General features: G+C 46.5%; 1 long non-coding RNA gene across 2 annotated transcripts; it reads left to right on the top strand.

Moving 5' to 3' along the window:
* Positions 1-12,476: 12,476 nt before the first annotated feature.
* Positions 12,477-17,437, top strand: LOC143770376 (uncharacterized). Of its 2 annotated transcripts, XR_013214623.1 has the most exons (4): positions 12,477-12,787; positions 15,824-15,932; positions 16,918-17,089; positions 17,248-17,437. It is a non-coding gene; the product is annotated as an uncharacterized LOC143770376 (long non-coding RNA). The 2 variants fall into 2 exon arrangements; XR_013214624.1 differs by lacking the exon at positions 15,824-15,932.
* The last annotated feature ends 8,703 nt before the right edge of the window (positions 17,438-26,140 follow it).

Here is a 26,140-nt window from a genome sequence, read left to right as displayed (position 1 = left end):
GAGGCCCCCACATACACTCACCGGCCACTTTATTAGGTACACCATGCTAGTAACGGGTTGGACCCCTTTTGCCTTCAGAACTGCCTCAATTCTTCGTGGCATAGATTCAACAAGGTGCTGGAAGCATTCCTCAGAGATTTTGGTCCATATTGACATGATGGCATCACACAGTTGCCGCAGATTTGTCGGCTGCACATCCCAAAGATGCTCCATACAAGGCAGGATGGATCCATGCTTTCATGTTGTTTACGCCAAATTCTGACCCTACCATCCGAATGTCGCAGCAGAAATCGAGACTCATCAGACCAAGCAACGTTTTTCCAATCTTCTACTGTCCAATTTCGATGAGCTTGTGCAAATTGTAGCCTCAGTTTCCTGTTCTTAGCTGAAAGGAGTGGTACCCGGTGTGGTCTTCTGCTGCTGTAGCCCATCTGCCTCAAAGTTCGACGCACTGTGCATTCAGAGATGCTCTTAGGCCTACCTTGGTTGTAACGGGTGGCGATTTGAGTCACTGTTGCCTTTCTATCAGCTCGAACCAGTCTGCCCATTCTCCTCTGACCTCTGGCATCAACAAGGCATTTCCGCCCACAGAACTGCCGCTCACTGGATTTTTTTTCTTTTTCGGGCCATTCTCTGTAAACCCTAGAGATGGTTGTGCGTGAAAATCCCAGTAGATCAGCAGTTTCTGAAATACTCAGACCAGCCCTTCTGGCACCAACAACCATGCCACGTTCAAAGGCACTCAAATCACCTTTCTTCCCCATACTGATGCTCGGTTTGAACTGCAGGAGATTGTCTTGACCATGTCTACATGCCTAAATGCACTGAGTTGCCGCCATGTGATTGGCTGATTAGAAATTAAGTGTTAACAAGAAGTTGGACAGGTGTACCTAATAAAGTGGCCAGTGAGTGTATATTGGCGGTGATTTTAGATGAAATGACAAACGTAGTATGAAAATAGGTTTAGCAAAATTGAGGTCCGCTTACTAGATAGCAGGAAGACAGAAAGGGCACTTTCATGGTCAGCTGAAAACCCTATCAAAACACCATCCTGAAATTACTTTAAGACTCTAGTATTAACTCATAACATCAGAGTGGCAATTTCAGATCACAAGAGCTTTCCAGACACAGAAACGAAACTACAGCTGTGAACTGGAACAAAATGCAAAAACAAACGAGGACTAAAGTCCAACTTAGCTGGGAGTTGTCTAGCAGCAGGAACATGCACAGAAGGCTTCTGATTACAATGTTGACCGGCATGGAAGTGACAGAGGAGCAAGGCTAAATAGCGACTCCCACATCCTGATGGAAACAGGTGAACAGAGGGGATGATGCACACCAGTTCAATTCCACCAGTGGCCACTGGGGGAGCCCAAAATCCAATTTCACAACAGTTGGCGTTAGGAGTAGATATATGGTCAATCCAGTTACCACTGCCCTATGAGCTGGATTTTTGTACTTCGCAGACTTGCTGATATCTCTGAGACCCTCGCCATTGGGGTCATAACAATGGAGCATCTATGGGGCCATAACTGCATGGAGCATTATATGGGGCATTTATGGGGCCATAAAGAACTGCATGGAGCATTATATGGGGCATCTATGGGGCCATAAAGAACTGCATGGAGTATTATATGGGGCATCTATGGGGCCAAAACTGCATGGAGCATTATATGGAGCATCTATGGGGCCATAAAGAACTGCATGGAGCATTATATGGAGCATCTATGGGGCCATAACTGCATGGAGCATTATATGGGGCATCTATGGGGCCATAATAAACTGCATGAAGCATTATAAGGAGCATCTATGGGGCCATAATGAACTGCATGGAGCATTATATGGAGCATCTATGGGTCCATAATGAACTGCATGGAGCATTATATGGAGCATCTATGGGGCCATAACTGCATGGAGCATTATATTGGGCATCTATGGGGCCATAAAGAACTGCATGGAGCATTATATGTGGGCATCTATGGGGCCATGAAGAACTGCATGGAGCATTATATGGGGCCATAAATAACTGCATGAAGCATTATATGGGGCATCTATGGGTCCATAAAGAACTACATGGAGCATTATATGGGGCATCTATGGGGCCATAAAGAACTGCATGGAGCATTATATGGAGCATCTATGGGGCCATAACTGCATGGAGCATTATATGGGGCATTTATGGGGCCATAAAGAACTGCATGGAGCATTATATGGGGCATCTATGGGGCCATAAAGAACTGCATGGAGTATTATATGGGGCATCTATGGGGCCAAAACTGCATGGAGCATTATATGGAGCATCTATGGGGCCATAAAGAACTGCATGGAGCATTATATGGAGCATCTATGGGGCCATAACTGCATGGAGCATTATATGGGGCATCTATGGGGCCATAATAAACTGCATGAAGCATTATAAGGAGCATCTATGGGGCCATAATGAACTGCATGGAGCATTATATGGAGCATCTATGGGTCCATAATGAACTGCATGGAGCATTATATGGAGCATCTATGGGGCCATAACTGCATGGAGCATTATATTGGGCATCTATGGGGCCATAAAGAACTGCATGGAGCATTATATGGGGCATCTATGGGGCCATGAAGAACTGCATGGAGCATTATATTGGGCCATAAATAACTGCATGAAGCATTATATGGGGCATCTATGGGGCCATAAAGAACTACATGGAGCATTATATGGGGCATCTATGGGGCCATAAAGAACTGCATGGAGCATTATATGGAGCATCTATGGGGCCATAAAGAACTGCATGGAGTATTATATGGGGCATCTATGGGGCCAAAACTGCATGGAGCATTATATGGAGCATCTATGGGGCCATAAAGAACTGCATGGAGCATTATATTGGGCCATAAATAACTGCATGAAGCATTATATGGGGCATCTATGGGGCCATAAAGAACTACATGGAGCATTATATGGAGCATCTATGGGGCCATAAAGAACTGAATGGAGCATTATATGGGGCATATTTGTATATGGAGCATCTTATGGGGCCCATCATAACCTGTATGGAGCATTATATGGGGCCTATTTTGTATGGAGCATCTTATGGGGCCATCATGAACTGTATGGAGCATCTTATGGGGCCATAATGAACTGCATGGAACATTATATGGGGCATATTTGTATATGGAGCATCTTATGGGGCCATAATGAAATGTATGGACCATTATATGGGGCTCCTGATTCAATATGAATATTCAAAAACACTTAACCTACTGATGTCTCAATTAATTTTACCTTTATTGATATCTATTTTTATTTTTGACATTTACCAGTAGCTGCTGCATTTTCCACCCTAGGCTTATACTCGAGTCAATAAGTTTTCCCAGTTTTTTGTTGCAAAATTAGGGGAGTCAGCTTATACTCGGGTCGGCTTATACTCGACTATATACGGTAGTTTTTTTTTGCCATTTTAACGCCTTTCCAATGTTGGGCATAATAATACGCCCATGTCGGACTCCCCCTGTTTGGTGTAATAATACGTCCACGTGCGATATATGCTGACCCCGGCAATGGAGGAGATGGAGAAATTCATTTCTCCGCTTCCTCTGCAGCTGTGCTCCGACCCTCTCTGTGCGAGAGGCTCGGAGCACAGACGCATGACACTCGGCTCCCGCTCACAGCGGAGCAGGAGCCGTGGGTCATTAGCATGCATTAAGAAAAGAAAGAGTGGTGGGTGTTCTGTCCTTCTAACAGGACAGGGGTTCGTTTCAAGCATTAAAAGGTTAACTATTATTATAGTTCTGGTTTTGTTGTGTTATAGCACCACCCAGTGGTGGATAAATTTATAACCTGTGTTTTCCATGAATAATAGAGTGTTGCATTGTGGGTTTCAGCAAAGCATCATGGGATTGGGAAATTCCCCAGCCTTTTCTCTTGTATTTCCTGTTCACTCGTGTTATTCAGCTGTGTTGGAACTACTTCATTTACCTGCCACCCTGGTTAGTTTATCCGGTAAGATTGCTATCCTTGTTTTTGTAATATATTGTTCTATAGAATGTGATTACTGTATAGCAACTAGTACCCGGGAAATCTATTATCTGTGAGTTACTGTATGTAGCTGCATGTAGAAGTTGCATCATCCTGTATGCTTTCCCTGTTAGTTATAGTATCAGTTGTGCTGTTATGTGCCCAATACTTACTCAAATCATTTGTATTCTTATAGTTTTACCGCATTTCAATACCTGTTACCAATAAACAAGTTAGACTACAGAAAACAGTCTGCTTACTTTGGAAGACAGAAGTGGTTTATGCTGTATGTTGGATCACACACCGTATCAACGTGTATGAAGACAGAACAGTAAAACGGGTGCTAAATACCAGCGGAGGCCAGTAAAACGGAAGCTAGGCGCCGGGATTACAGTAAAGGGAGGCTAGACGCCAGCGATAGCAAATAACTCTTACGGAGCCGCTTGTACCATACCGCACTGCCTGCAGATACCGCAGCGGCCGCTATACAGTCACAAGTACCGAGAGTGCAGCCCACCAAGCATGACACGTCTCAGTCCACGCTGAAGTCATTCCTACCCGCTCTGAGACATCCTACAGCCTGCAAACGGACACAAAATGTCTGCAAGTCGAGCATCTTCACTCAGGACGAGGTCCCAAACAAGCCGCTCTAGCAAGTCTTCCTCGAAAAGGTCTGTCACCCTCGCCCGAGCAGAAGCTGAGGCGGCGAAAGTAAGATCCTCCTTCGCTGCACAAGAGATGCAGTTAAAGCTAAGACAAGCAGACCAAGAAGTAGAAAGCGCCTGCCTGCAAGCAGAGCAAGAAGCAGAAAGAGCCCGCCTGCAAGCAGAGCAAGAAGCAGAAAGAGCCCGCCTGCAAGCAGAGCTAGAAGCAGAAAGAGCCCGCCAAGAAGCAGAAAGAGCCCGCCTGCGAGCAGAGCAAGAAGCAGATAGAGCCCGCCTGCAAGCGACCTTAGAAAGGCTTTCCGCTGAAAAAGAAGCAGCAGCCACAATAGCCAAAGCTGAGTTTTTAGAAGCCGTGGAGTTTCCTGAATCCGAGCGAGGCAGCGACATACGCGGACCAGACCTTGATCATCAGGACCCTGCTCAACGCGTCTCAGAATATGTCCGCCAACATCCCAAAGTGGAAGACGACTCTGATCCGTTACACCAACCAGCCTATACAGATTACCAGAGATCCTTCCTCCAAACACCGTACTGGAAGCAGGAAAGTATACTGCGAAACGACATTGATCACCACTACCGTCCTACGGAACAGAAGGTACGGCTTCCGCCCAGACTGACAGGGACACCCTTCGCCACTGAACGGGTTTATACAGACTTTCCTATGCCAGAAGCTCCTACCAGGTATGAGGATGCACCACAAACACCGCATAACAACAGCACACCAGCTCACGTCGGCACAGACTCAGCCACTATGAACTTTGCAAGGTTCTTTACCCGCCGGGAGCTGGTGACCAAGGGACTTGTAAAGTTCACTGATCGAGCTGAAAGCTACAGAGCATGGCGAGCCTCTTTTCAGAATGCCATCAGAGACTTGCATCTTTCCAGTAGTGAAGAGTTAGATCTATTGGTTAAGTGGTTTGGGAGCGAGTCAGCTGAACATGCCAAAAGAATCAGGAACATTAACATAAAGTACCCACACATAGGACTTCGTATGGTGTGGGAGAGACTCGAAGAATGTTATGGGTCAATAGAAGCTATAGAAAATGCTTTGTATAAAAGAATTGATGATTTCCCCAAGATAGCAAATAAGGGTTATCAAAAGCTCAGGGAACTGAGCGACTTGTTAATGGAGGTACATGCTGCTCAGGCAGAAGGTGATCTAACAGGGTTGGCATTCCTGGACACTGCCAGAGGTGTCAACCCGATTGTCCAAAAGCTCCCTTACAACTTACAAGAAAAGTGGGTCAGTCACGGGTCCCGTTACAAACAGGCTCATAAGGTACCATTTCCTCCCTTTGGGGTGTTTGTAGACTTTGTTGCTCAGCAGGCTAAAGTTAGAAATGACCCTAGTTTCGATTTCACTATGTCATGTACCACTGCCTCTGGTGTAAAACCCAGTAAAACACCAGTGGCAGTCCACAAAACTAATGTTACCGCCACAGGTTTTCCTTACAGGGCAAGTAAGTCCTCTCCAGAAGAGGACACACCGCAGGATCTCAGCAAATACTGCCCCCTACACAAGAAACCTCATCCTCTCCTAAAATGTAGAGCCTTCAGGGAGAAGTCTCTAGAAGACCGTAAGAGTTTCCTAAAGGAAAACAAGATATGCTTCAGATGCTGCGCGACAACCTCACACTTCGCCAAGAACTGTGAAACCAGTGTGAAATGCACAGAATGTAGTAGTGTGGAGCACAACACGGCCTTACATCCTGGACCACCCTCAGGGGTATCGTCACGAGTAGAAGAGTCTGCCGAAAAACAGACGGACCCCGACGTGGACACCCCAGTGGTCACTTCTCGGTGCACAGAAATCTGCAAGGAACTCGTAGCAGGAAGATCCTGCTCAAAGATCTGTCTTGTCAGAGTATTCCCAGCGAGCCAACGGGATAAGGCGATCAAGGTATATGCAATCTTGGATGATCAGAGCAACAGGTCTCTAGCTAAATCCTTTCTCTTCGACACTTTCAACATTGCTGGTCCCGGCTCTCCGTACTCCTTGAAGACATGTGCAGGTACTGTCGAGACGGCGGGGAGGAGAGCAACTGGATTCAAAGTAGAGTCTATAGACGGTCAAACCTGCTTATCCTTGCCATCAATACTGGAGTGCAACCAGATTCCAGACAACAGGTCTGAGATACCTACACCAGAGGTAGCAGCTCATCACACCCACTTGAGATGTATAGCTCACCTGATACCAGAGCTCGACCAAGGAGCTCCTATCGTCTTACTTCTCGGAAGAGACATACTACGGGTCCACAAGGCTAGAGGACAGATCAACGGCCCACAAAACGCCCCATATGCTCAGAGACTTGACCTAGGATGGGTCATTGTGGGAGATGTCTGTTTGGGTGGAGCACACAGGCCGACATCAGTCAACAGCATGCTCACCAATACCCTTGAGAATGGACGCCCGTCTCTCTTCCAGCCATGCGAGAGTAGTTTCCTGATTAAAGAATTGCCACACCACACCCCTCCACCTTGTCCGTTAGCTGATCCTTCCTGTGAAGACCATGCATGCGACGGTGAGCAAGATCATATAGGGTGCACAGTTTTCCACAGGAAAAGAGAAGACAACCAGGTAGCAATGTCCATAGAGGACAGACTGTTCTTGGACATCATGGAGCGAGAGATAGTAAGAGATGAATCAAAGAGTTGGGTCGCACCTTTACCATTCAAACCACAGAGGCAACGCTTACCCAACAACAGAGAACTTGTCTACAGTCGATTTGTTTCCCTTACGCGCAAACTGCAGAAGGCACCAGAAACAAAACAACACTTCTTTACCTTCATGGAGAGAATATTCCAGAGTGGCCACGCGGAAATTGCACCTGTACTTCAAGATTCCGAGGAATGTTGGTACTTACCTATTTTCGGCGTGTATCATCCGAAGAAACCAGGTCAGATAAGAGTGGTATTTGACTCAAGTGCCAGATACGAAGGGGTTTCTTTAAACGACGTCTTCCTGTCTTGTCCAGACCTCAACAACAGACTTCTGGGAGTACTTCTTCGTTTCCGCAAAGATGCAGTAGCATTTATGGCCGACATACAACAGATGTTTCACTGCTTCCTTGTTAAAGAAGAACACAGAAACTACTTGAGGTTCTTCTGGTACCGCAATAATGACCCCTACAAGGACATCGTGGAATATCGTATGAAGGTTCACATCTTCGGGAACAGCCCTTCCCCTGCTGTTGCTATCTATGGCCTTAGACATTCAGCCAGAGAAGGTGAAGCGAAATATGGATCGGATGTAAGATCTTTCGTGGAAAAGGATTTCTACATAGATGACTGCCTGAAATCCACACCCACAGAGGAGTCGGCAGTCAGTCTCCTGTAAAGGGCACAAGAAATGCTCGCTTCATCCAATTTGAGGTTGCACAAAATTGCTTCCAACAGCCAGAAACTAATGGCAGCCTTTCCCTCTCAAGATTACTCAACCGATTTAAAAGACTTGGATTTAAGCACGGACTCCCTTCCCATGCAGCGGAGCCTGGGTCTACTCTGGGATTTGAAAAAGGATGCATTCACCTTCCAGATCAGTGAAGAAGAGAAACCCTTCACGCGTAGAGGCGTCCTGTCCATTGTGAACAGCTTGTACGATCCTCTGGGATTTGTAACCCCTGTAACTATCCAAGGTAAAATGATGTTGAGAGACTTCACCCAAGAGACATCCGATTGGGATGATCCGCTTCCCAGCGATAAAAAAGAATTGTGGGAAAGATGGAAACATTCTTTAGAAGCCCTGTCAAGTCTCTACGTGGCACGACCATATGCTTCTGTGCCTTCATCAGAAATCAAGGTGCAAAGGCTTTGTATCTTTTGCGATGCTTCAACCAAGGCAATTGCAGCAGTGGCGTATTTGAAAACAACTGACATCAATGAACAATGCCACGTAAGGCTTGTTATGAGCCGGACAAAATTGGCCCCACTCCGTGAACACACAGTACCCAGACTGGAACTCTGTGCAGCTGTGCTGGCAGTAGAGTTAGCTGAGCTTATCTCGACAGAAATGGACCTGGAAATCAAAGAAGTCGAGTTTTACACCGACAGCAAGGTAGTGCTGGGGTACATCTGCAATGAAACTCGTCGCTTCTATGTCTATGTCAGCAATCGGGTGCTAAGGATCAGGAGATCCACCGAACCTAAACAGTGGCACTATGTGTCCACGCACCACAATCCGGCGGACCACGCAACCAGATCCGTTGAAGCAAGACAACTTAAGGACACAACCTGGTTCACCGGCCCTACATTCTTATACCGTTCGACGCCATATGTGGACGAGTCAAACATCTTTGAATTGGTGGATCCAGAGGCAGGTGAGGAAATCTGCCCTCAGGTATCCGTTCTACGCAGTGGCGTAACTACAAAGTTATGGGCCCCGGTGCGAACTTCCAAATGGGGCCCCCCCCCCCTACCTCCGTGACGCCCCCCCACCCCCTTCCCCTAGATACGCCTCGGACTGTTGCAGGAATCTCCTGCACTGCAACATGGTGTTGGGTGCCAGCACAGCCCGCACAGTGGTATATCCAGCACAGCCCGCACAGTGGTATATCCAGCACAGCCCGCACAGTGGTATATCCAGCACAGCCCGCACAGTGGTATATCCAGCACAGCCCGCACAGTGGTATATACAGCACAGCCCGCACAGTGGTATGTACAGCACAGCCCGCACAGTGGTATATACAGCACAGCCCGCACAGTGGTATATACAGCACAGCCCGCACAGGGGTAAATACAGCACAGCCCGCACAGGGGTATATACAGCACAGCCCGCACAGGGGTATATACAGCACAGCCCGCACAGGGGTATATACAGCACAGCCCGCACAGGGGTATATACAGCACAGCCCGCACAGGGGTATATACAGCACAGCCCGCACAGGGGTATATCCAGCACAGCCCACACAGGGGTATATACAGCACAGCCCGCACAGGGGTATATACAGCACAGCCCGCACAGGGTTATATACAGCACAGCCCGCACAGGGGTATATACAGCAGAGCCCGCACAGTGGTATATACAGCACAGCCCGCACAGTGGTATATCCAGCACAGCCCGCACAGGGGTATATACAGCAGAGCCCGCACAGGGGTATATACAGCACAGCCCGCACAGGGGTATATACAGCACAGCCCGCACAGGGGTATATAGAGCACAGCCCGCACAGGGGTATATAGAGCACAGCCCGCACAGGGGTATATACAGCAGAGCCCACACAGGGGTATATACAGCAGAGCCCGCACAGGGGTATATACAGCACAGCCCGCACAGGGGTATATAGAGCACAGCCAGCACAGGGGTATATAGAGCACAGCCAGCACAGGGGTATATAGAGCACAGCCAGCACAGGGGTATATAGAGCACAGCCCGCACAGGGGTATATAGAGCACAGCCCGCACAGGGGTATATAGAGCACAGCCCGCATCTCATCCCCCCCCCCCCCCCCCCGATAATGGCCCCACAGTCCGGTGAAAAAGAAAAAAAAAAACTCTCCTCACCTTTCCTTTTGCCCGCGCTGCTCCTGGTGGCTGCAGTCTGCCCAGGACACTGCAGGTGCGCGATGATATGACATCATCGCGCACCCGCAGTGTACTGTCAGAGGCAGAGCGGGGAATGATGGGAGAGGGAGCGTCAGGTGACGCTCTCCTCCATCATTGCATTGAACTATACCGGTGTCATAGACGCCGGTATAGTTAAATGCGGCGGCGGCGGCGGCGGCGGCGGCGGCGGGGGAGGAACAGTGCAGCGGCCCACTACTGGCATCGGCTCTTCTGGCATTTGCCAGAAGTGCCTGATGTCCAGCCCGGCCCTGCCCTGACCTGCCGGCCCGGGGCCCCTGACCTGCGGGGCCCGGTCGCAATGGCGACCGCTGCGACCGCGGTCGTTACGCCCCTGGTTCTACGTACGGTGACTAAAGACAATCACCTCAAATCCCACCGCTTCAACAGGTTCTCAACTTGGGACTCACTTGTTCGTGCCCTCGTTTGTTTAATTCATGTGGCTCAATCCTACAAGTCAACGTCACCCGCCATCCAGAAACCTTGCAAAGGTTGGCACCACTGCAAGTGTGCCTTTACCGTTCCAAGCATGGAAAATGCCAAGAACGTTATAATTCGTACCATACAACGTGAATGTTACGCCAAAGAAATAGATAACCTTAATAAAAGCCAACCTGTTTCCAGAGATAGTGTCTTGAGGAAGCTTGATCCAATCATTGACCAGGATGGGCTGTTAAGAATTGGAGGTCGTCTTCAAGAAGCTGAAGTGGAATTAGGGGAGAAACACCCTATAATAATTCCTGGACATCATCATGTCACGACCCTGCTTCTGCAACACCACCACGTCTTGGTGAAACATCAGGGACGGCTGTTTACTGAAGGAAATCTACGAACTGCTGGACTATGGATAGTCGGAGCAAAACGATGCGTGAGTAAACTCATTTACAATTGCGTGATTTGTCGCAAACTCCGTGGCGGGACTCAAAAGCCGAAGATGGCCAATCTCCCACCAGACAGACTTAGTACAGAACCTCCCTTTACCAACGTCGGACTGGACGTATTCGGGCCATGGTCTGTGGTTGCACGGAACACTAGAAGAGTCCAGGCCAATGCCAAACGCTGGGCTGTTATGTTCACCTGTATGTCCATTAGAGCAGTCCACATTGAAGTAATTGAGTCCATGGACACTTCAGGGTTTATAAATGCACTCCGACGTTTCATCGCCATCAGAGGTCCCGTGAAGCACATACGCTCCGATAGAGGTACCAACTTTGTAGGAGCAGTGAAAGAACTTCAAATTCCTTCCAACCTAGACACCACCGGTGTGGAAAGATACCTGAGTGAGCAGGGATGTACCTGGACTTTCAATCTACCACACTCTTCTCACATGGGAGGCGCTTGGGAGAGGATGATAGGAATAGCACGCAGAATCCTTGACTCCATTTTCTTGCAAGCAGGTAGTGCAAGACTCACACATGAAAGTTTGACCACATTCCTAGCAGAAGTTTCGGCCATCATTAATGCCAGACCATTGACTTCACTTTCTAGTGACTCTGAGGATCCGACCATTCTCACTCCTGCCATGTTACTTACTCAGAAGGCCAGCGTTCTCAGCGCTCCACCTGGAGAATTTAGCAACAAGGACCTCTACAGACGACAGTGGAGACAAGTCCAAAGTCTCTCCAATACCTTCTGGGACAGATGGAGGAAGCAGTACCTCTCCACCTTACAACCAAGGAGGAAGTGGCAGACCGACAAACCAAACATCAAAACCGGTGATGTCGTTCTCATGAAAGACAGCCAGTCACACCGTAATGAGTGGCCACTAGGCCTCATCACTAAAGTATTCCCAAGCAAAGATGGGAAGATCCGTAAGGTCGAGGTCAAAGTAGGCAAGTCCGGGGAAAGCAAACTATTCCTCAGACCAATGGCGGAACTTGTCTTACTGTTTTCGCCAAAAGAACCTGTAGGTGGCATCGGTTGATGCCAAGCGGGGAGTGTTCTGTCCTTCTAACAGGACAGGGGTTCGTTTCAAGCATTAAAAGGTTAACTATTATTATAGTTCTGGTTTTGTTGTGTTATAGCACCACCCAGTGGTGGATAAATTTATAACCTGTGTTTTCCATGAATAATAGAGTGTTGCATTGTGGGTTTCAGCAAAGCATCATGGGATTGGGAAATTCCCCAGCCTTTTCTCTTGTATTTCCTGTTCACTCTGTTATTCAGCTGTGTTGGAACTACTTCATTTACCTGCCACCCTGGTTAGTTTATCCGGTAAGATTGCTATCCTTGTTTTTGTAATATATTGTTCTATAGAATGTGATTACTGTATAGCAACTAGTACCCGGGAAATCTATTATCTGTGAGTTACTGTATGTAGCTGCATGTAGAAGTTGCATCATCCTGTATGCTTTCCCTGTTAGTTATAGTATCAGTTGTGCTGTTATGTGCCCAATACTTACTCAAATCATTTGTATTCTTATAGTTTTACCGCATTTCAATACCTGTTACCAATAAACAAGTTAGACTACAGAAAACAGTCTGCTTACTTTGGAAGACAGAAGTGGTTTATGCTGTATGTTGGATCACACACCGTATCAACGTGTATGAAGACAGAACAGTGGGTATAATGGTCATGATCATCCATATGATAATTGCTCAGAAATTATTTAAAAAAATGTGACAATTATTATTTGAAAATACAAAAAACACACAATTGAGACAATATATTAAAAATAATTAAAAAGGCCAAAAATTGGCCATGTTGAAGACCACTAAAGATCCATGTAAGGACCCAAAGCTAACCTCCTCCACCGTGCTAGCAGCAATTACGGATTACTATTGATTACAAATTTAAATAATATAAGGTGGCTACTAATTGGTGAACATAGCCCACTCTATGATGGAAAATGAGCATACCAAAATCAAGATTAGTGGTACATGCACAGAGCAATCATTGCTAAATAAGATCAAAAACAATAAGTAGGCAACCAACCTCCTAATTCCCATATAGAACTGACCAAATAAAGTAGCATCAGAACACAGCAAATGGAGACAAAAAGATCAAAAGGTACACGTAAGCATTAAATAAGCTCATGGTTCCATAGATAGCAATAAGTCTGCACTGTGGGGGCAAACAAATGGTCAAATGGGAATACTCAATAAGAATGCCCTAATAGTACTAGAGCTACATGTTGGCTGGGAATGAATTTATAGCCCTATGAATAGCAATGAGTCTGTTATGTGGGCAAACCAATGGTCAAATGGAAAAGTGATGAACACACTGGTAAGACCAAATGGAGAATACAAAAGAATAATCAGACCCAAAAAATAAGGAGTCAGAGAATGTCACAACAAATTGGAAGACAAATCACTCCATGAAACAGTCAAAGCAAAAATGAGACCTGCTGCCAGCATGATGTTAAAGGGAACCTGTCACCCCCAGGCGTTTTTATCTAAAAGAGCCACTTGTGCAGCACTAATGCTGCATTATGTCAAGGTGGCTCTTTTAGTTCGGGTCCCTGCCAATGCTGAAGTAATCATTTTTAGAATGTGCCCCTCATACCTGCAGTTTGTCAGTGGGGCATGTCTTTTCCCCCTTGACACAAACGCCTCCCAGCCATCACTCAGGACCTCCGTGCGCCGCCTCCATTTCCTTCCTGAATGTCCCCGGCACCTGCGCTGTAAGTTTTTTTTCTGGCATGCGCAGTTAGCGCTGCCCTTCGACTCCCATCACATCATGGGCAGGCGCCGGGGACGTTCATGAAGGAAATGGAGGCGGCGCACGGAGGCCCTGAGTGACGACTGGGAGGTATTTGTGTCAGGGGGGAAAAGACATGCCCCCCTGACAAACTGCAGGTATGAAGGGCACATTCTAAAAATGATCACTTCAGTGTTGGCAGGGACCCGAACTAAAAGAGCCATCTTGACAGAATGCAGCATTAGTGCTGCACAAGCTGGCTCTTTTAGTTAAAAACACCTGGGGGTGACAGGTTCCCTTTAAGGGGGAGGATGCCATATGCTAGTCTCAGTAGCGTAACTTGAAACTCATGGGCCTGATGCGAAAGCTCCAACGGGGCTCCCAAATATTTTAAAACTTTAATAGCAATAGTATTTTTCTATAGGACAAAGGGACTTTTAGGGTCCCCTAGGCTCCAGAGCCCAGGTGCGATTGCAACCCCTGCACCTGTTGTAGTTACACCCCTGGCTAGTCTGACCCCAGCCTTTGCTGCGGGCGCCAGCGCTGAGCGTCACCTTTCCAAGGAAATGTCAGCTGCTCTATACAGCTGACATGTGCCCGCAACCGCTGTGGGTGGAATCGCGATCCACCCGCGGCTGTTAACTAGTTAAATGCCGCGGTCAATCTCTGCATTTAACTCATGCTTACTGGAAACGCGTCATAAATCCTGCCCATCGGTGATCCCGTGATCGCAGGTCACCGATGGGTTGGCATGACAACCAGAGGTCTGAAACAGACCTCTATGATTGTCATTGTCAGTTTGCTATGAGCACTGCCCGGTAAGCATTTATGCTACACACAGGTGATCTGATCATCGCCTGTGTGTACCAGAGGCAATCAAAGTTCTGCAGCTTTTAGTCTCCCATGGAGACTATTGAAGCATGTGAGTCGCCCGCCTGGGCTGTGAGGTACTCGGTACCGTGTCCGGTACTTAAAGGGGAAGTCATGGTGGCTGTGACCCTGTCCGTGGCCCTGGGTGCCCAATCAAAGGGAAAGTCTTTTAGGGGTTTTATGAATAAAGTTCGTGACGCCACCTGTGGTATTCGGTCAGTAGGGACCGACTCTGCTTAAAGGGGTCCTCTTGGGTGATGGTATGGCAGCTAGATGGTATAACTTCCCACAGGTGAAGTAGGTCCCCAGGGCTCCCAGTGTATGGTGAAGATGGTGTGTGGTGCGATGAAGAAAGAGGACACAGGTTTGCAATGTCTTTGAAAGAAGGAATATAAACCAGCTCACCCGTGATGCATAAACCAATCTTCGGGAGCACGGACCCGCTGTGTCCAGGCGTATAGAATCCAAAAAAGAAGAGAATGTCCAGCTTCACCGAATCCGTAAAAAAGAGTTTTCTTTAATCACAAACTTTAAGCATAGAGGATACAGACTTCAGCACAAGCCATATGGGTAAGAATCTCAACGCGTTTCTGGAGACTAAGCTCAATCAATGGGGCCGCAAAAAACAACGGAAGCTTGCCCAGTGTGTTGATTTTGCAGTACACCATGAAGACCGTATTTGCAGAACGCCATATTTTTACTAGGCCACTCCCATGTACTTCCTGTTTATCACTTCGAAGGCCTGCAGAGACACAAGATGGACCTGGAGAGAATCATTGTTCTCGTTCAGGTATGTAGGGGTGCTGAAAAGCCCCCATCGCTTTCCCCGTTCGGTGTAGATGAGTGTAGGGGAGGCTGCAGGTTATTATTAGGGCCCTCACCGGCTCCCTGTACTGTTGGTTTTTGCTGGGATGGGGCCAGACAGAGATGGGAGGGGGTGTTACAGATAGAAAAGGGTGGCGGAGAGTGCAAAAAAGGGGTGGCCGAGAGTGCAAAAGAGGGGTGGCAGAGTAGTCATTTTCTTTCAGTGCTGTTTGCTTTTCAAAAATATGCTATTGCTGATCACCCTCCTTTTTTTTGTTTCAGGATCATCCTTGCATTTGAGATTTCAGGCGTGAGCGTTATCACGACTGTGATATGAAAGAGCGGGCCTGGGAGGAAGTGGCCCAATTCCTCATCCCAAACCGCTGGCAGGGTGCGGATTTCAAAGAACAAGAATTGCTATTTAAGTACTCGGCACATGACATTGACACACCGCCTTGTGAGATGCAGTGCCTAGTATCTCGGAGGATGGTTCGGTCACAGTGACTCCGATGGCTCTAACAATCCCTAGGTTTGGCGGCAATTATAAAGGGGGAGACGACGGATATATGAGACTGTGAGTTGTGTTGATGCCCGCAAGGGATGAGGCCGTGGACGAAAGAAGCATACACCGGGGTCTCGTGCAAACTTGAAAGATGAACTTTACTGAAGACTTGTAACAATCCTTATATTTTCCAATATAACAGCCATGGGTAGCCGATAAAATTATTCTTACATTTGCGACGGTCAAAGCCTTTTCTCGGTCCCGGCCATGGGAGGATGGTGGTAACTTTTCATTTGACTAACTGTGCTGCATGAAGGGGGAGGATCAAACTGACCTTAATCAGATCAGAGTATCCAGGGAACCTGCTGCGCAGTTCTGCAGTTACTTCTCTTGTCTCAGGACTCTGTTGCTGTAAGATGCGGGGCACTCCGAATAGGGTGCTATTTGTACACCCCGCTTGTTCCAATCCAGGAGCCCCAATTTTCTACCTCCTCTCCCCACTAAAACCGTCCATAAAGTGCTGTTTGTCCCGCACGCACCACCTCCAACTCATACTTATCTTCAAATCAGAAAAACACGTTGCAATGCCAAACTAAGGCAGAAGAGGGCAGCATAGTACTACAAGTTGTAATACCAAAACAAGGCAGGAGAGGGCAACATAGAATTAAATAGTTTACCTCCTCCCAAGGCAAGACAAGGAACCGGTGTCGCAAGTGTAATCATGTAAGGAATAGAGAACACACTTACCATATGATATATAACATACATTAGTAATGGCTTTCCTGGTCACTACAACATGACATACTTGTTTTTTAAAATTTAAAAAGTGTGAAATTGAGTTATTGATTTATGAATGTTTTTTCTTCCACTACAGTAAAATCCATTTAGACCAAGTGGGGATCTGCAAGGGAGCAATTGAAGCGTGGACTAAAGGCCAAAGCCGAGAGAGAGAGATCTGGAGAGGCTGGTGGAAAAGAAAAGAAGCCCTACAGATTCACCAAACAACTTCAATTTCTTATTCCTGTCCTTGGCATGTGCGAGTAAAGGTACCGTCACACTCAGCGACGCTGCAGCGATATAGACAACGATCCGATCGCTGCAGCGTCGCTGTTTAGGTCGCTGTAGAGACGTCAAACACAGCAGCTCCAGAACGATGCAGGAGCGATCCAGTGATGTAACGGTGACTCACTTATCGTTCTCACAGGTCGTTAGCTCCATGTTTAACATTGCTGGCATCGTTGCTTTTGCTGTCAAACACGACGATACACGCCGATCTGACGACCAAATAAAGTTCTGGACTTCTAGCTCCGACCAGTGATATCACAGCGGGATCCAGATCGCTGCTGCGTGTCAAACACAACGAGATCGCTATCCAGGACGCTGCAACGTCACGGATCGTTGTCGTTCTCGTTGTAAGTTGTTTAGTGTGAAGGTACCTTAAGTATACATACATATATATGTAGCCTCCATGTTGATATTTGTTGTCTAGCTTCTCTAATTGTCTGTTCTCATTTGCAGAACTGAAGAAAGTCTTCCTGTGGAGACCATACACTCTCAGCAGCAGTCAAGCAGCAGTGGTGAAAGTGCATCATTTGATTCCAGCGAACCAGGCATCATATTAGAAGAGAGCTCAGGATGTACTGCAGAAATGGTGGTCACTGTAGACATAACGACGCAGCCAAGCACTAGTGGAGATAGCCTTGCCAGGCGGAGAGCTGATGCTTCTGCTGCTGCGCTTGAACTGATGACTCCGTCTGAGACATCCCAGGAAATAATTGAGTTTTTGCGCAAAGAAAAAAGCAGAAGAACCAGAGGAGGAGTTATTACGGAGCTTTAGCCCATATTTCCGCGCTGTGCTCCCGGAAAACAAGCAGAGCTGCATTAGTATGATAAATAGTATCCTTTATATATGTACTCACGAACCCCATCCGATCGATTTGGAGGAGGCTAATGATGGGTTTAAGCAGGCAACGAGGCGTAGAGTACGTGATTCTTTTATGCAGCGTCAGGCTAGTGCTACTCAGCCACAGTCTTCCGGGGGCACAGTGCAGTTTCGAGGCTCATCAAGTCTTTTCAGCACTCCTCAATGCTCCTATCAACCTTCTGACCATTCACAGATTCATGCTTGACCACGATATCCCGAACTTTCTAAACATATGACTTTTGAACATGACCCTTTTTTTAAAAAAAAATAGAACATTCAAGCCATTTTTTTTCTTCAAAAAAGTTTATTTATTTTGAAAAATGTTTCTATATAATCCATGAAGAGAATGGTTTCTTTTTTTTTTGTTTGTAAACCATGAAGATAAAGGGTTTTTTTTTGGTTTTCCAAAAATTTGATGTGCAATAATTTTTTTACAAAAAAAAAGCGTTTTGCAAAATAAAATTTATCAACCAAACTTTGTGAGAATGTTTTTTATTGGGATCAGTAAGTGCAGCCATTAGTTCAGATCTTGTGTGGCAGACTAAGGGTACCTTCACACTGGTCGATTCTGCTACGATTACGACGCATTTGCGTCATATTCGACATCGCAGTACGAGCTCGTAGCCAGCGGTCACACTCTACGATGTTAACGCTTTTTCTGACGTAGTTGCGATGTGAACGTCACGCGTCGCAATCGTACGCTACCCTTCACACCGCCATAGTCCTATGACTCCGAGCGTGACGTATTACCAGCATGGGCGTGCTAAAACGTCACGCCCAATCAGGAGACAGGTATGCGGAAGCCCAACCCACGTAGTCGCATTACGAGCTCGTATGACCGCCGTCACATACTACGATTTCGACCGCCACAGCGAGACATTTACGACGAAAGAAAGTTCTGCTCTTTCTTTCACATCGTACGATGCTGGGCTGCGTCGCAAATCGTAACGCCATGTCACACTTTGCAACCTCGGAACGAGGACGGATAAACGTCACAAATCGAACGCTCGTTCAGACTTTGATTGCACAGTGTGAAGGGGCCCTAAGACTAGATTAGTACTCTAGTTTCAGTGTGTCACACAAGATCGGAACAAGCTATAATTGTAGTAAGTAGATCAAATTGGATTAGTGACATGTGAACTGAGTGACCTCAGTTTCCAAGTCTGTGAGCACATAGCTATATACAGGCTGGAACCAAAAATGTCTGTAGCAAAAAACCCATTTGTGCACGTCCACATGTGGCTGGTCTGCGCCGGGTTTAGAAATATGGAAGCCATATGTAAAACACAACGTGTTGCTATGTGACATTGACGCTAATGTGAACTGCCCAAAGCAGTTCACATTGACTGTAAATTTGCAGATGGAAAAAACACTGATTTCCTTGTGTGTTTTTCAAAACCTGCAAGGAAATCATCCGCCACAATCCCGCCACATGTGGATATGCACAAATACTCACCTCTTCCAAAGCTGCTGATTTTCATATGCTTTTACACACACCTTAAGGACAGAAATCATGTGACTGTTGTTAATGAGGCATTAGAAAGAATGTTAAAGGTTGCATAGCCTCTTTATTGATTACACATTGAAGTATGATCAGTAAAGATTGACTACCAACCATACTAACATCCTTTAGCCCAGTGTTCCCCAACTCCAGTCCTCAAGGCCCACCAACAGATCATGTTTTCAGGATTTCCTTTGTATTGCACAGGTGATGCAATTATCACCTGGGCAAGACTAAGGAAATCCTGAAAACATGACCTGTTGGTGGGCCTTGAGGACTGGAGTTGGGGACCCCTGCTTTAGCCCACAAGCCAGCGTCAAGGCTACTCATTGTGTTGTGGGTCCCTAACCTAACTACCATATATACTCTAGTATAAGCTGAGATTTTCAGCCCATTTTTTTAGGCTGAAAGTGCCCCTCTCGGCTTATACTTGAATCATTGTTCCAAGGGGTCGGCGGGGGAGGGGGAGCGGCGGCTGTCACATCATACTCACCTGCTCCAGGCGTGGTCTCTGCATGTCCCTGATTCTCAGATGGTCTCGGAATTGGCAGCTTGTTCCTGTGTTCAGCGGTCACGTGTTACCGCTCATTAAAGTAATGAATATGGACGCGCCTCCATTCCCATAGGCATGGCGCGCATATTCATTACTTTAATGAGCGGTACCAGTGACCACTGAACAGAGGAATTAGCTGCCGGCACGCGATGGAGACCATCGGAGAAGCAGGGACTGGCAGAGACCACACCGGGAGAGTGAGTATGACGGGGAGGGTGAGCCATGCGATATTCACCTGTCCCCGTTCCACCGCCGGGCTCGGTCTTACGTGTCCTCTGGCTGTGACATTCAGGTCGGAGGGCATGATGACGTGGTTAGTGCACACCCTCTGCCTGAACAGTCACTGCAAAGACCCGGAAGACACAGTGGTGAGCAGTGGTGGAACGGGGACAAGTGAATATCGCAGGTGCTGGTGTACCGAGTCAGCGGAGACTCCCGCACCTGGCCCCCATAGCACACCGGTGTCCCCGCCTGCTCAGGTCCCCGGCACGTCTCCCCCAGCGACGAGAGGTGAGTATGTCATTTTTTTTTTCAAATCGCAGCAGTATATGGAGCATTTTATGCTATGGAGCATCTTATGGGGCCATAAACCTTTTATGGAGTAGCATATGGGGTTATATTATTCTATGGAGCATCTTATGGGCCATCAACCTTTATGGAGCAGCATATGTAGTTATATTATTCTATGGAGCATCTTATGGGGCCATCAAACTTTATGGAGCATTATATGGGGCATATTATTCTATGGAGCATCTTATAGGACCATCATTAACCTTTTATGTAGCATTATATAGGGCATATTATTCTATGGATCATCTTATGGGGCCATCATTAACCTTTTATGCAGCATTATATGGGGCATATTTTAATATGGATCATCTTATGGGGCCATTATTAACCTTTGTGCAGCATTATATGGGGCATATTTTAATATGGAGCATCTTATGGGGCCATCATTAACCTTTGTGCAGCGTTATATGGGGCATATTTTAATATGGAGCATCTTATGGGGCCCATCATGAACTTTATGGAGCATTATATGGGGCGTATTTTGTGTGGAGCATCTTGTGGGGCCCATCATGTATGGAGCATTATATGGAGCTCCTGATTCAATATGGATATTCAAAAACACTTAACCTACTGATGTTTCAATTAATTTTACTTTTTTTGGTATCTATTTTTATTTTTGAAATGTACCAGTAGCTGCTGCATTTCCCACCCTTATACTCGAGTCAATGAGTTTTCCCATTTTTTTGTGGCAAAATTAGGGGTCTCAGCTTATACTCGGGTTGGCTTATACTTCCGTATATACGGCAGTAGCGTAGCTACCGGGGGGGGCAGAGGGTGCGGGCAGCTACGCTACTGTAACTGTATCGGCGCGCGCAGCTACCTTCTGCGGCAGAGCAGGGAGCATCGATCTCCCTGCTCTGCCGCCAGCCGCTATGGGGCCCATGAGCAAGCAGGGGGGCCCCGTGCCAGCAGTGGGCCCCCCGCCTGTCATCGCAAGGTCAGCTGTACCGGCATTTAGCCGATACAGCTGACCGCAATGATGAGAGAAGGAGTGCTGTGCTGCGCTGCTTCCCCATCATCCCCCTGTCAGTGTCTGACGTTGGCGACGCCGACAGCGGGCGCGATGACGTCACTGACCGGCGCCTGCTGTCTGGAGATGAGCGGGCGCTCAGAGCAGCGCAGGAACCAGGAAGAGAGGTGAGTATTTTTTTATGGGGTGCTGCCTAATACTACAGGGTCTGCCTTATACTACAGGGTCTGCCTATGGGGGGCCTGCCTAATACTACAGGGTCTGCCTATGGGGGGTGTGCCTTATACTACAGGATCTGCCTATGGGGGTCTGTCTTATACTACAGGGTCTGCCTATAAGGGTACTGTCTTATACTACAGGGTCTGCCTATAGGGGTACTTCCTTATACTACAGGGTCTGTCTATAGTGATGCTAACTTATAGTACAGGGTCTGCCTAATGGGGTGCTGCCTTATAGTACAGGGTCTGCCTATGGAGTACAGTCTTATACTACAGGGTCTGCCTATTACTACAAGGTCTGCCTATGGGGGTGCCGTCTTATACTACAGGGTCTGCCTATAGGGGTACTGTCTTATACTACAGGGTCTGCCTATAGAGGTGCTGCCTTATAGTACAGGGTCTGCCTATAGGGGTGCTGCCTTATAGTGCAGGGTCTGCCTATGGGGGTACTGTCTTATACTACAGGGTATGCCTATGGGGGTCTGCCTTATACTACAGGGGCTACCTATGGGGGTACAGTCTTATACTACAGGGTCTGCCTATAGGGGTACTGTCTTATACTACAGGGTCTGCCTATGGGGTGCTGTCTTATACTACAGAGTCTGCCTATAGGGATGCTGCCTTATAGAACAGGGTTTGCCTATGGGGGTGCTGCCTTATAGTACAGGGTCTGCTTATAGGGGTGCTGCCTTATAGTACAGGGTCTGTCTATGGGGTGCTGTCTTATACTGTAGGGTCTGCCTATAGGGGTGCTGCTTTATACTACAGGGTCTGCCTGTGGGTGCTACCTTATACTACAGGGTCTGCCTATGGGGGTGCTGCTTTATACTACAGGGTCTGCCTGCGGGATGCTGCCTTATACTACAGGGTCTGCCTATGGGGTGCTGCCTTATACTACAGGGTCTGCTTATAGGGGTGCTGCTTTATACTACAGGGTCTGGCTATAGGGGTGCTGCCTTATACTACAGGGCCTGCCTATGGGGTGCTGCCTTATACTACAGGGTCTGCCTATGTGGTGCTGCCTTATACTACAGAGTCTGCCTATGGGGTGCTGCCTTGTGCTATATAGTCTGCCCATGGGAGGTGCATTATACAATATAGAGTAGGCCTATGGGGAGTGCATTATACTATATTGAGGACTATCTGGTGCATTATACTATATTGGGGACTATCTGGTGTATTATACTATATGGAGGCAATCTAGAGGGGCATCATACAGTGTGGAGATTACAGTGAGGGGGCCATCATACAGTGTGGGGATTACAGTGAAAGGGCCATCAAACAGTTTAGAGGCTACCAAGGGGTCAGTATACTGTGTATAAAAGAGCATCATGCTGTGTATAAGGAAGCTGTACAGGGGGGGAGACTCGGGACATTATTAAATATAAAGTGGGCACTTATTGTTATAGGGGAACACGGGTTACTGTGACTATCAAAGGGGCACACATGGCAATATTACTTTCTAGGGGGCAAAATATGGGCAGTGTTTTCTAAGGCACTTGCACCCGGCATTACTATATTATAGAGAGTTGCTTTAGAATTTAGAGGGCACAGTGAACCACACAGTAGGTGCAGTAATAGGAACACATACAGCAGCAGCGGCTCAGTTTTGGGGTATCAGATGCAGTAATAGGGACACATACGGCTGCAGCGGCTCAGTATAGGGATATCGGCAGGATGAGGAGTTTGTGCAGGTTGGAAATAGATGGTGATGGGGCTGGAATATGAGAAGTGAAACATGTCTTTGTTGTATTCTCTGCAGCCGAGTCGTGGCTGGAAGAAGTTGTCATGTAGGTCTGGGCCAGATGGAAAAGATGGGAAAAATGAACGATTCCATCATTTCCATCATAAAGAACGTCAGCGGTAAGTTATTATCTGTAACTGTGCTGTGATCTCTTATATGTTTTGTAGGACTGATATCTACCACTGACCATATGGTGGTAATATCAATATTGGTCTTTATATAGAGATTATTTTCAGTAACATCTGTCATCAGCTGAGGTTCTCCTCCACTATTAGAGTGCGTCATCGAGTTGTAATCAAGAGTACCTGGTTAGGGGCCCACTCAGAAGCTTCGCCCCCCCTGAACCAAAACCCTAGCTACGCCTCTGATATACGGTACTTAATAGAGAGCAAGTGGTCTTGGTTAACTTCATGTTGCCGAACAAAATTGTGTAACACCACACACGCCTTAAAATATTTGTTGCATTCTCTGGTGCGTCTTCCATGCAGCTCTTGAGTACACTCCACTTTCCTGACAGGATCCCAAAGGCACACTCAACATACCTTCGTGCTCTTGTAAGTGTATAATTAAGGATCCTCTTCCGTGAATCTAAAGTTCATTGGGGAAAAGGCCGCATTACATTTGGGGAGAGTCCAAAAAACTCATCAACAACCAGGACATATTGAAATTGGTGGTTGGTGTAGTCCGGTAATGCAGCAGGTTCGGGGACATTTAATTGTTATTCTTCAAATGGCATTCAATTCGAGAGCAACTACAGATCCTTGCATCAGATGTGCTCCCATAAGCCCCAATGCTGACCATTACAACATTGTAATTGCTGTCAGCAATATCCATTAGCACAATAGAAAAATAATGTTTATAATTGAAAAACTTGGAGGCAGAGAAGGTTGGTTTTTTGACCCGGATATGCTTTCCATCCAGCGCACCGATACAGTGTGGAAACTGTGCATATATTTTTAAGTCGGCTGCTATAGCTAGCCAGTCTTCCTGCTTTGGTGGAGCTAAAACAATTTCCTTTAGCCGCTCCCACAATACCAAACAGGTATATGCAACTATCTTGGACACTGTAGTAATCCCTAACAGGAACTCAAAATGAAGTGCCGAAAAAGAGTTGCCTGCTGCAAGGAATCTGTATAAAAAGGGGGAAGTAGACATGGCCAGCTCATGCTGACAGCCTGTGGGTTCAGCAGTTCAGCGTCTTGGTGGTGCGGTCAGCTGTTTCTTGATTGACAGACATTAGGAATCTATTATGAAACATTAAAAGCCGAAATGAGCTATTTAGAAAAAGGTAGTCCTCACCTCAATGTCACAATAAGCCGCTGTTCCAGAGAAATGCAGCGACGCATTCTGGTATCCTTGAATGTTATCCAGGGCCGCACCTTTGACAACAGCAAATCAAAAGTTTCCACGGACATACGGCAGTATGTTAAGAATTTCTCCGGATGCTGACGCAAGTCACTGTACAGCGTATGGAAATGACCCTTCCATTATCGCTGCGACAGAATTGGGTGCACCCACCGCCTCCTTGGTGCAAGTGCAGCTGCTGCTCTCTGCTCATGCTCTAAATGCTGGTTAAGCAACCAACACAGAATCACATCATCTTCAAAACGCCTCGACATGTTCAGAAAACTGAAATCCAAAGTTTGCAACAAACAAAGAACACAGAGCTCTGCACACTGTGATGACCAGAAGAAAATGGCACTGGAGAAAGGGCGGATCCTTTTTTTGAGGTGTTTTTTTTTATTGTTCCATTATTGACAATTTCCTGCTTTTTTTTCAATTTTATTTACAATTTCCCTTTTTTTCCCCTACTTTTCAAAACCTATTCCGAACCAGAAAAAAGGCCTGCAAAAATGGGCCACAAAAAATACGGCAAGTGTAAAAGAAGCTTTAGTCATGATTTTTTTTCCCATATTGTATCATCCTAAAACAGTAATGAAACCCATTAGTGAAGTTAGACTGCTATTATTTTGCACATAACTGTAGATCTATTACTTTATTAGGACATTGGATTGTGAATTGTACATGTGTTGTACATTTGTTGAGTACAGTAAGATGATTCCATATACTGCTCATTCCTGGACCTGGGAAATAGTAAGATCCGCAAGATGCAAAACTTTATTATATTTAGAACAATAATATTTAATTGTAATATGCAAATGATATATGTAAATATTTATTTTCTTGTAAATATGTGTTACAAGGCTGAAGTTGGTTTCTTATTCGTCAGTTTCTTATTCGTCAATTTTTTCTTTTCTGTTTTTTATATGTTTAACAACAAAAAATAAGCATCACAATAATAACATACAACGTAGCGAGGTGCCCTGATGTGAATACACTTAAAAAAGCTACAAAAATTATAAAACTGGCATAAAAATGGGCATCAAAGTGGGCACCTAAGGGCGTTAATGAAAGAGTTAAATGACTTTGGGTCACTGATATCACACTGCAGACATATAGAACAGAGTGCCCCACATCAAACCCAGGTCCCTCTAGCTTGGCCCAAATGGGTTCTGGGCATCAAAATTGGCATCAAAGTGGACAGTCAATTTTGGCCATTTGAATAAGTAACTAATGTTTTTAAGGGGTTAAATGACTTTGGGCAACTGATCTCACA

Source organism: Ranitomeya variabilis, chromosome 1 (genome assembly GCF_051348905.1).
Source record: "Ranitomeya variabilis isolate aRanVar5 chromosome 1, aRanVar5.hap1, whole genome shotgun sequence".
Classification (NCBI taxonomy): Eukaryota; Metazoa; Chordata; class Amphibia; order Anura; family Dendrobatidae; genus Ranitomeya; species Ranitomeya variabilis.
This window is presented reverse-complemented; position numbering and strand designations above follow the sequence as displayed.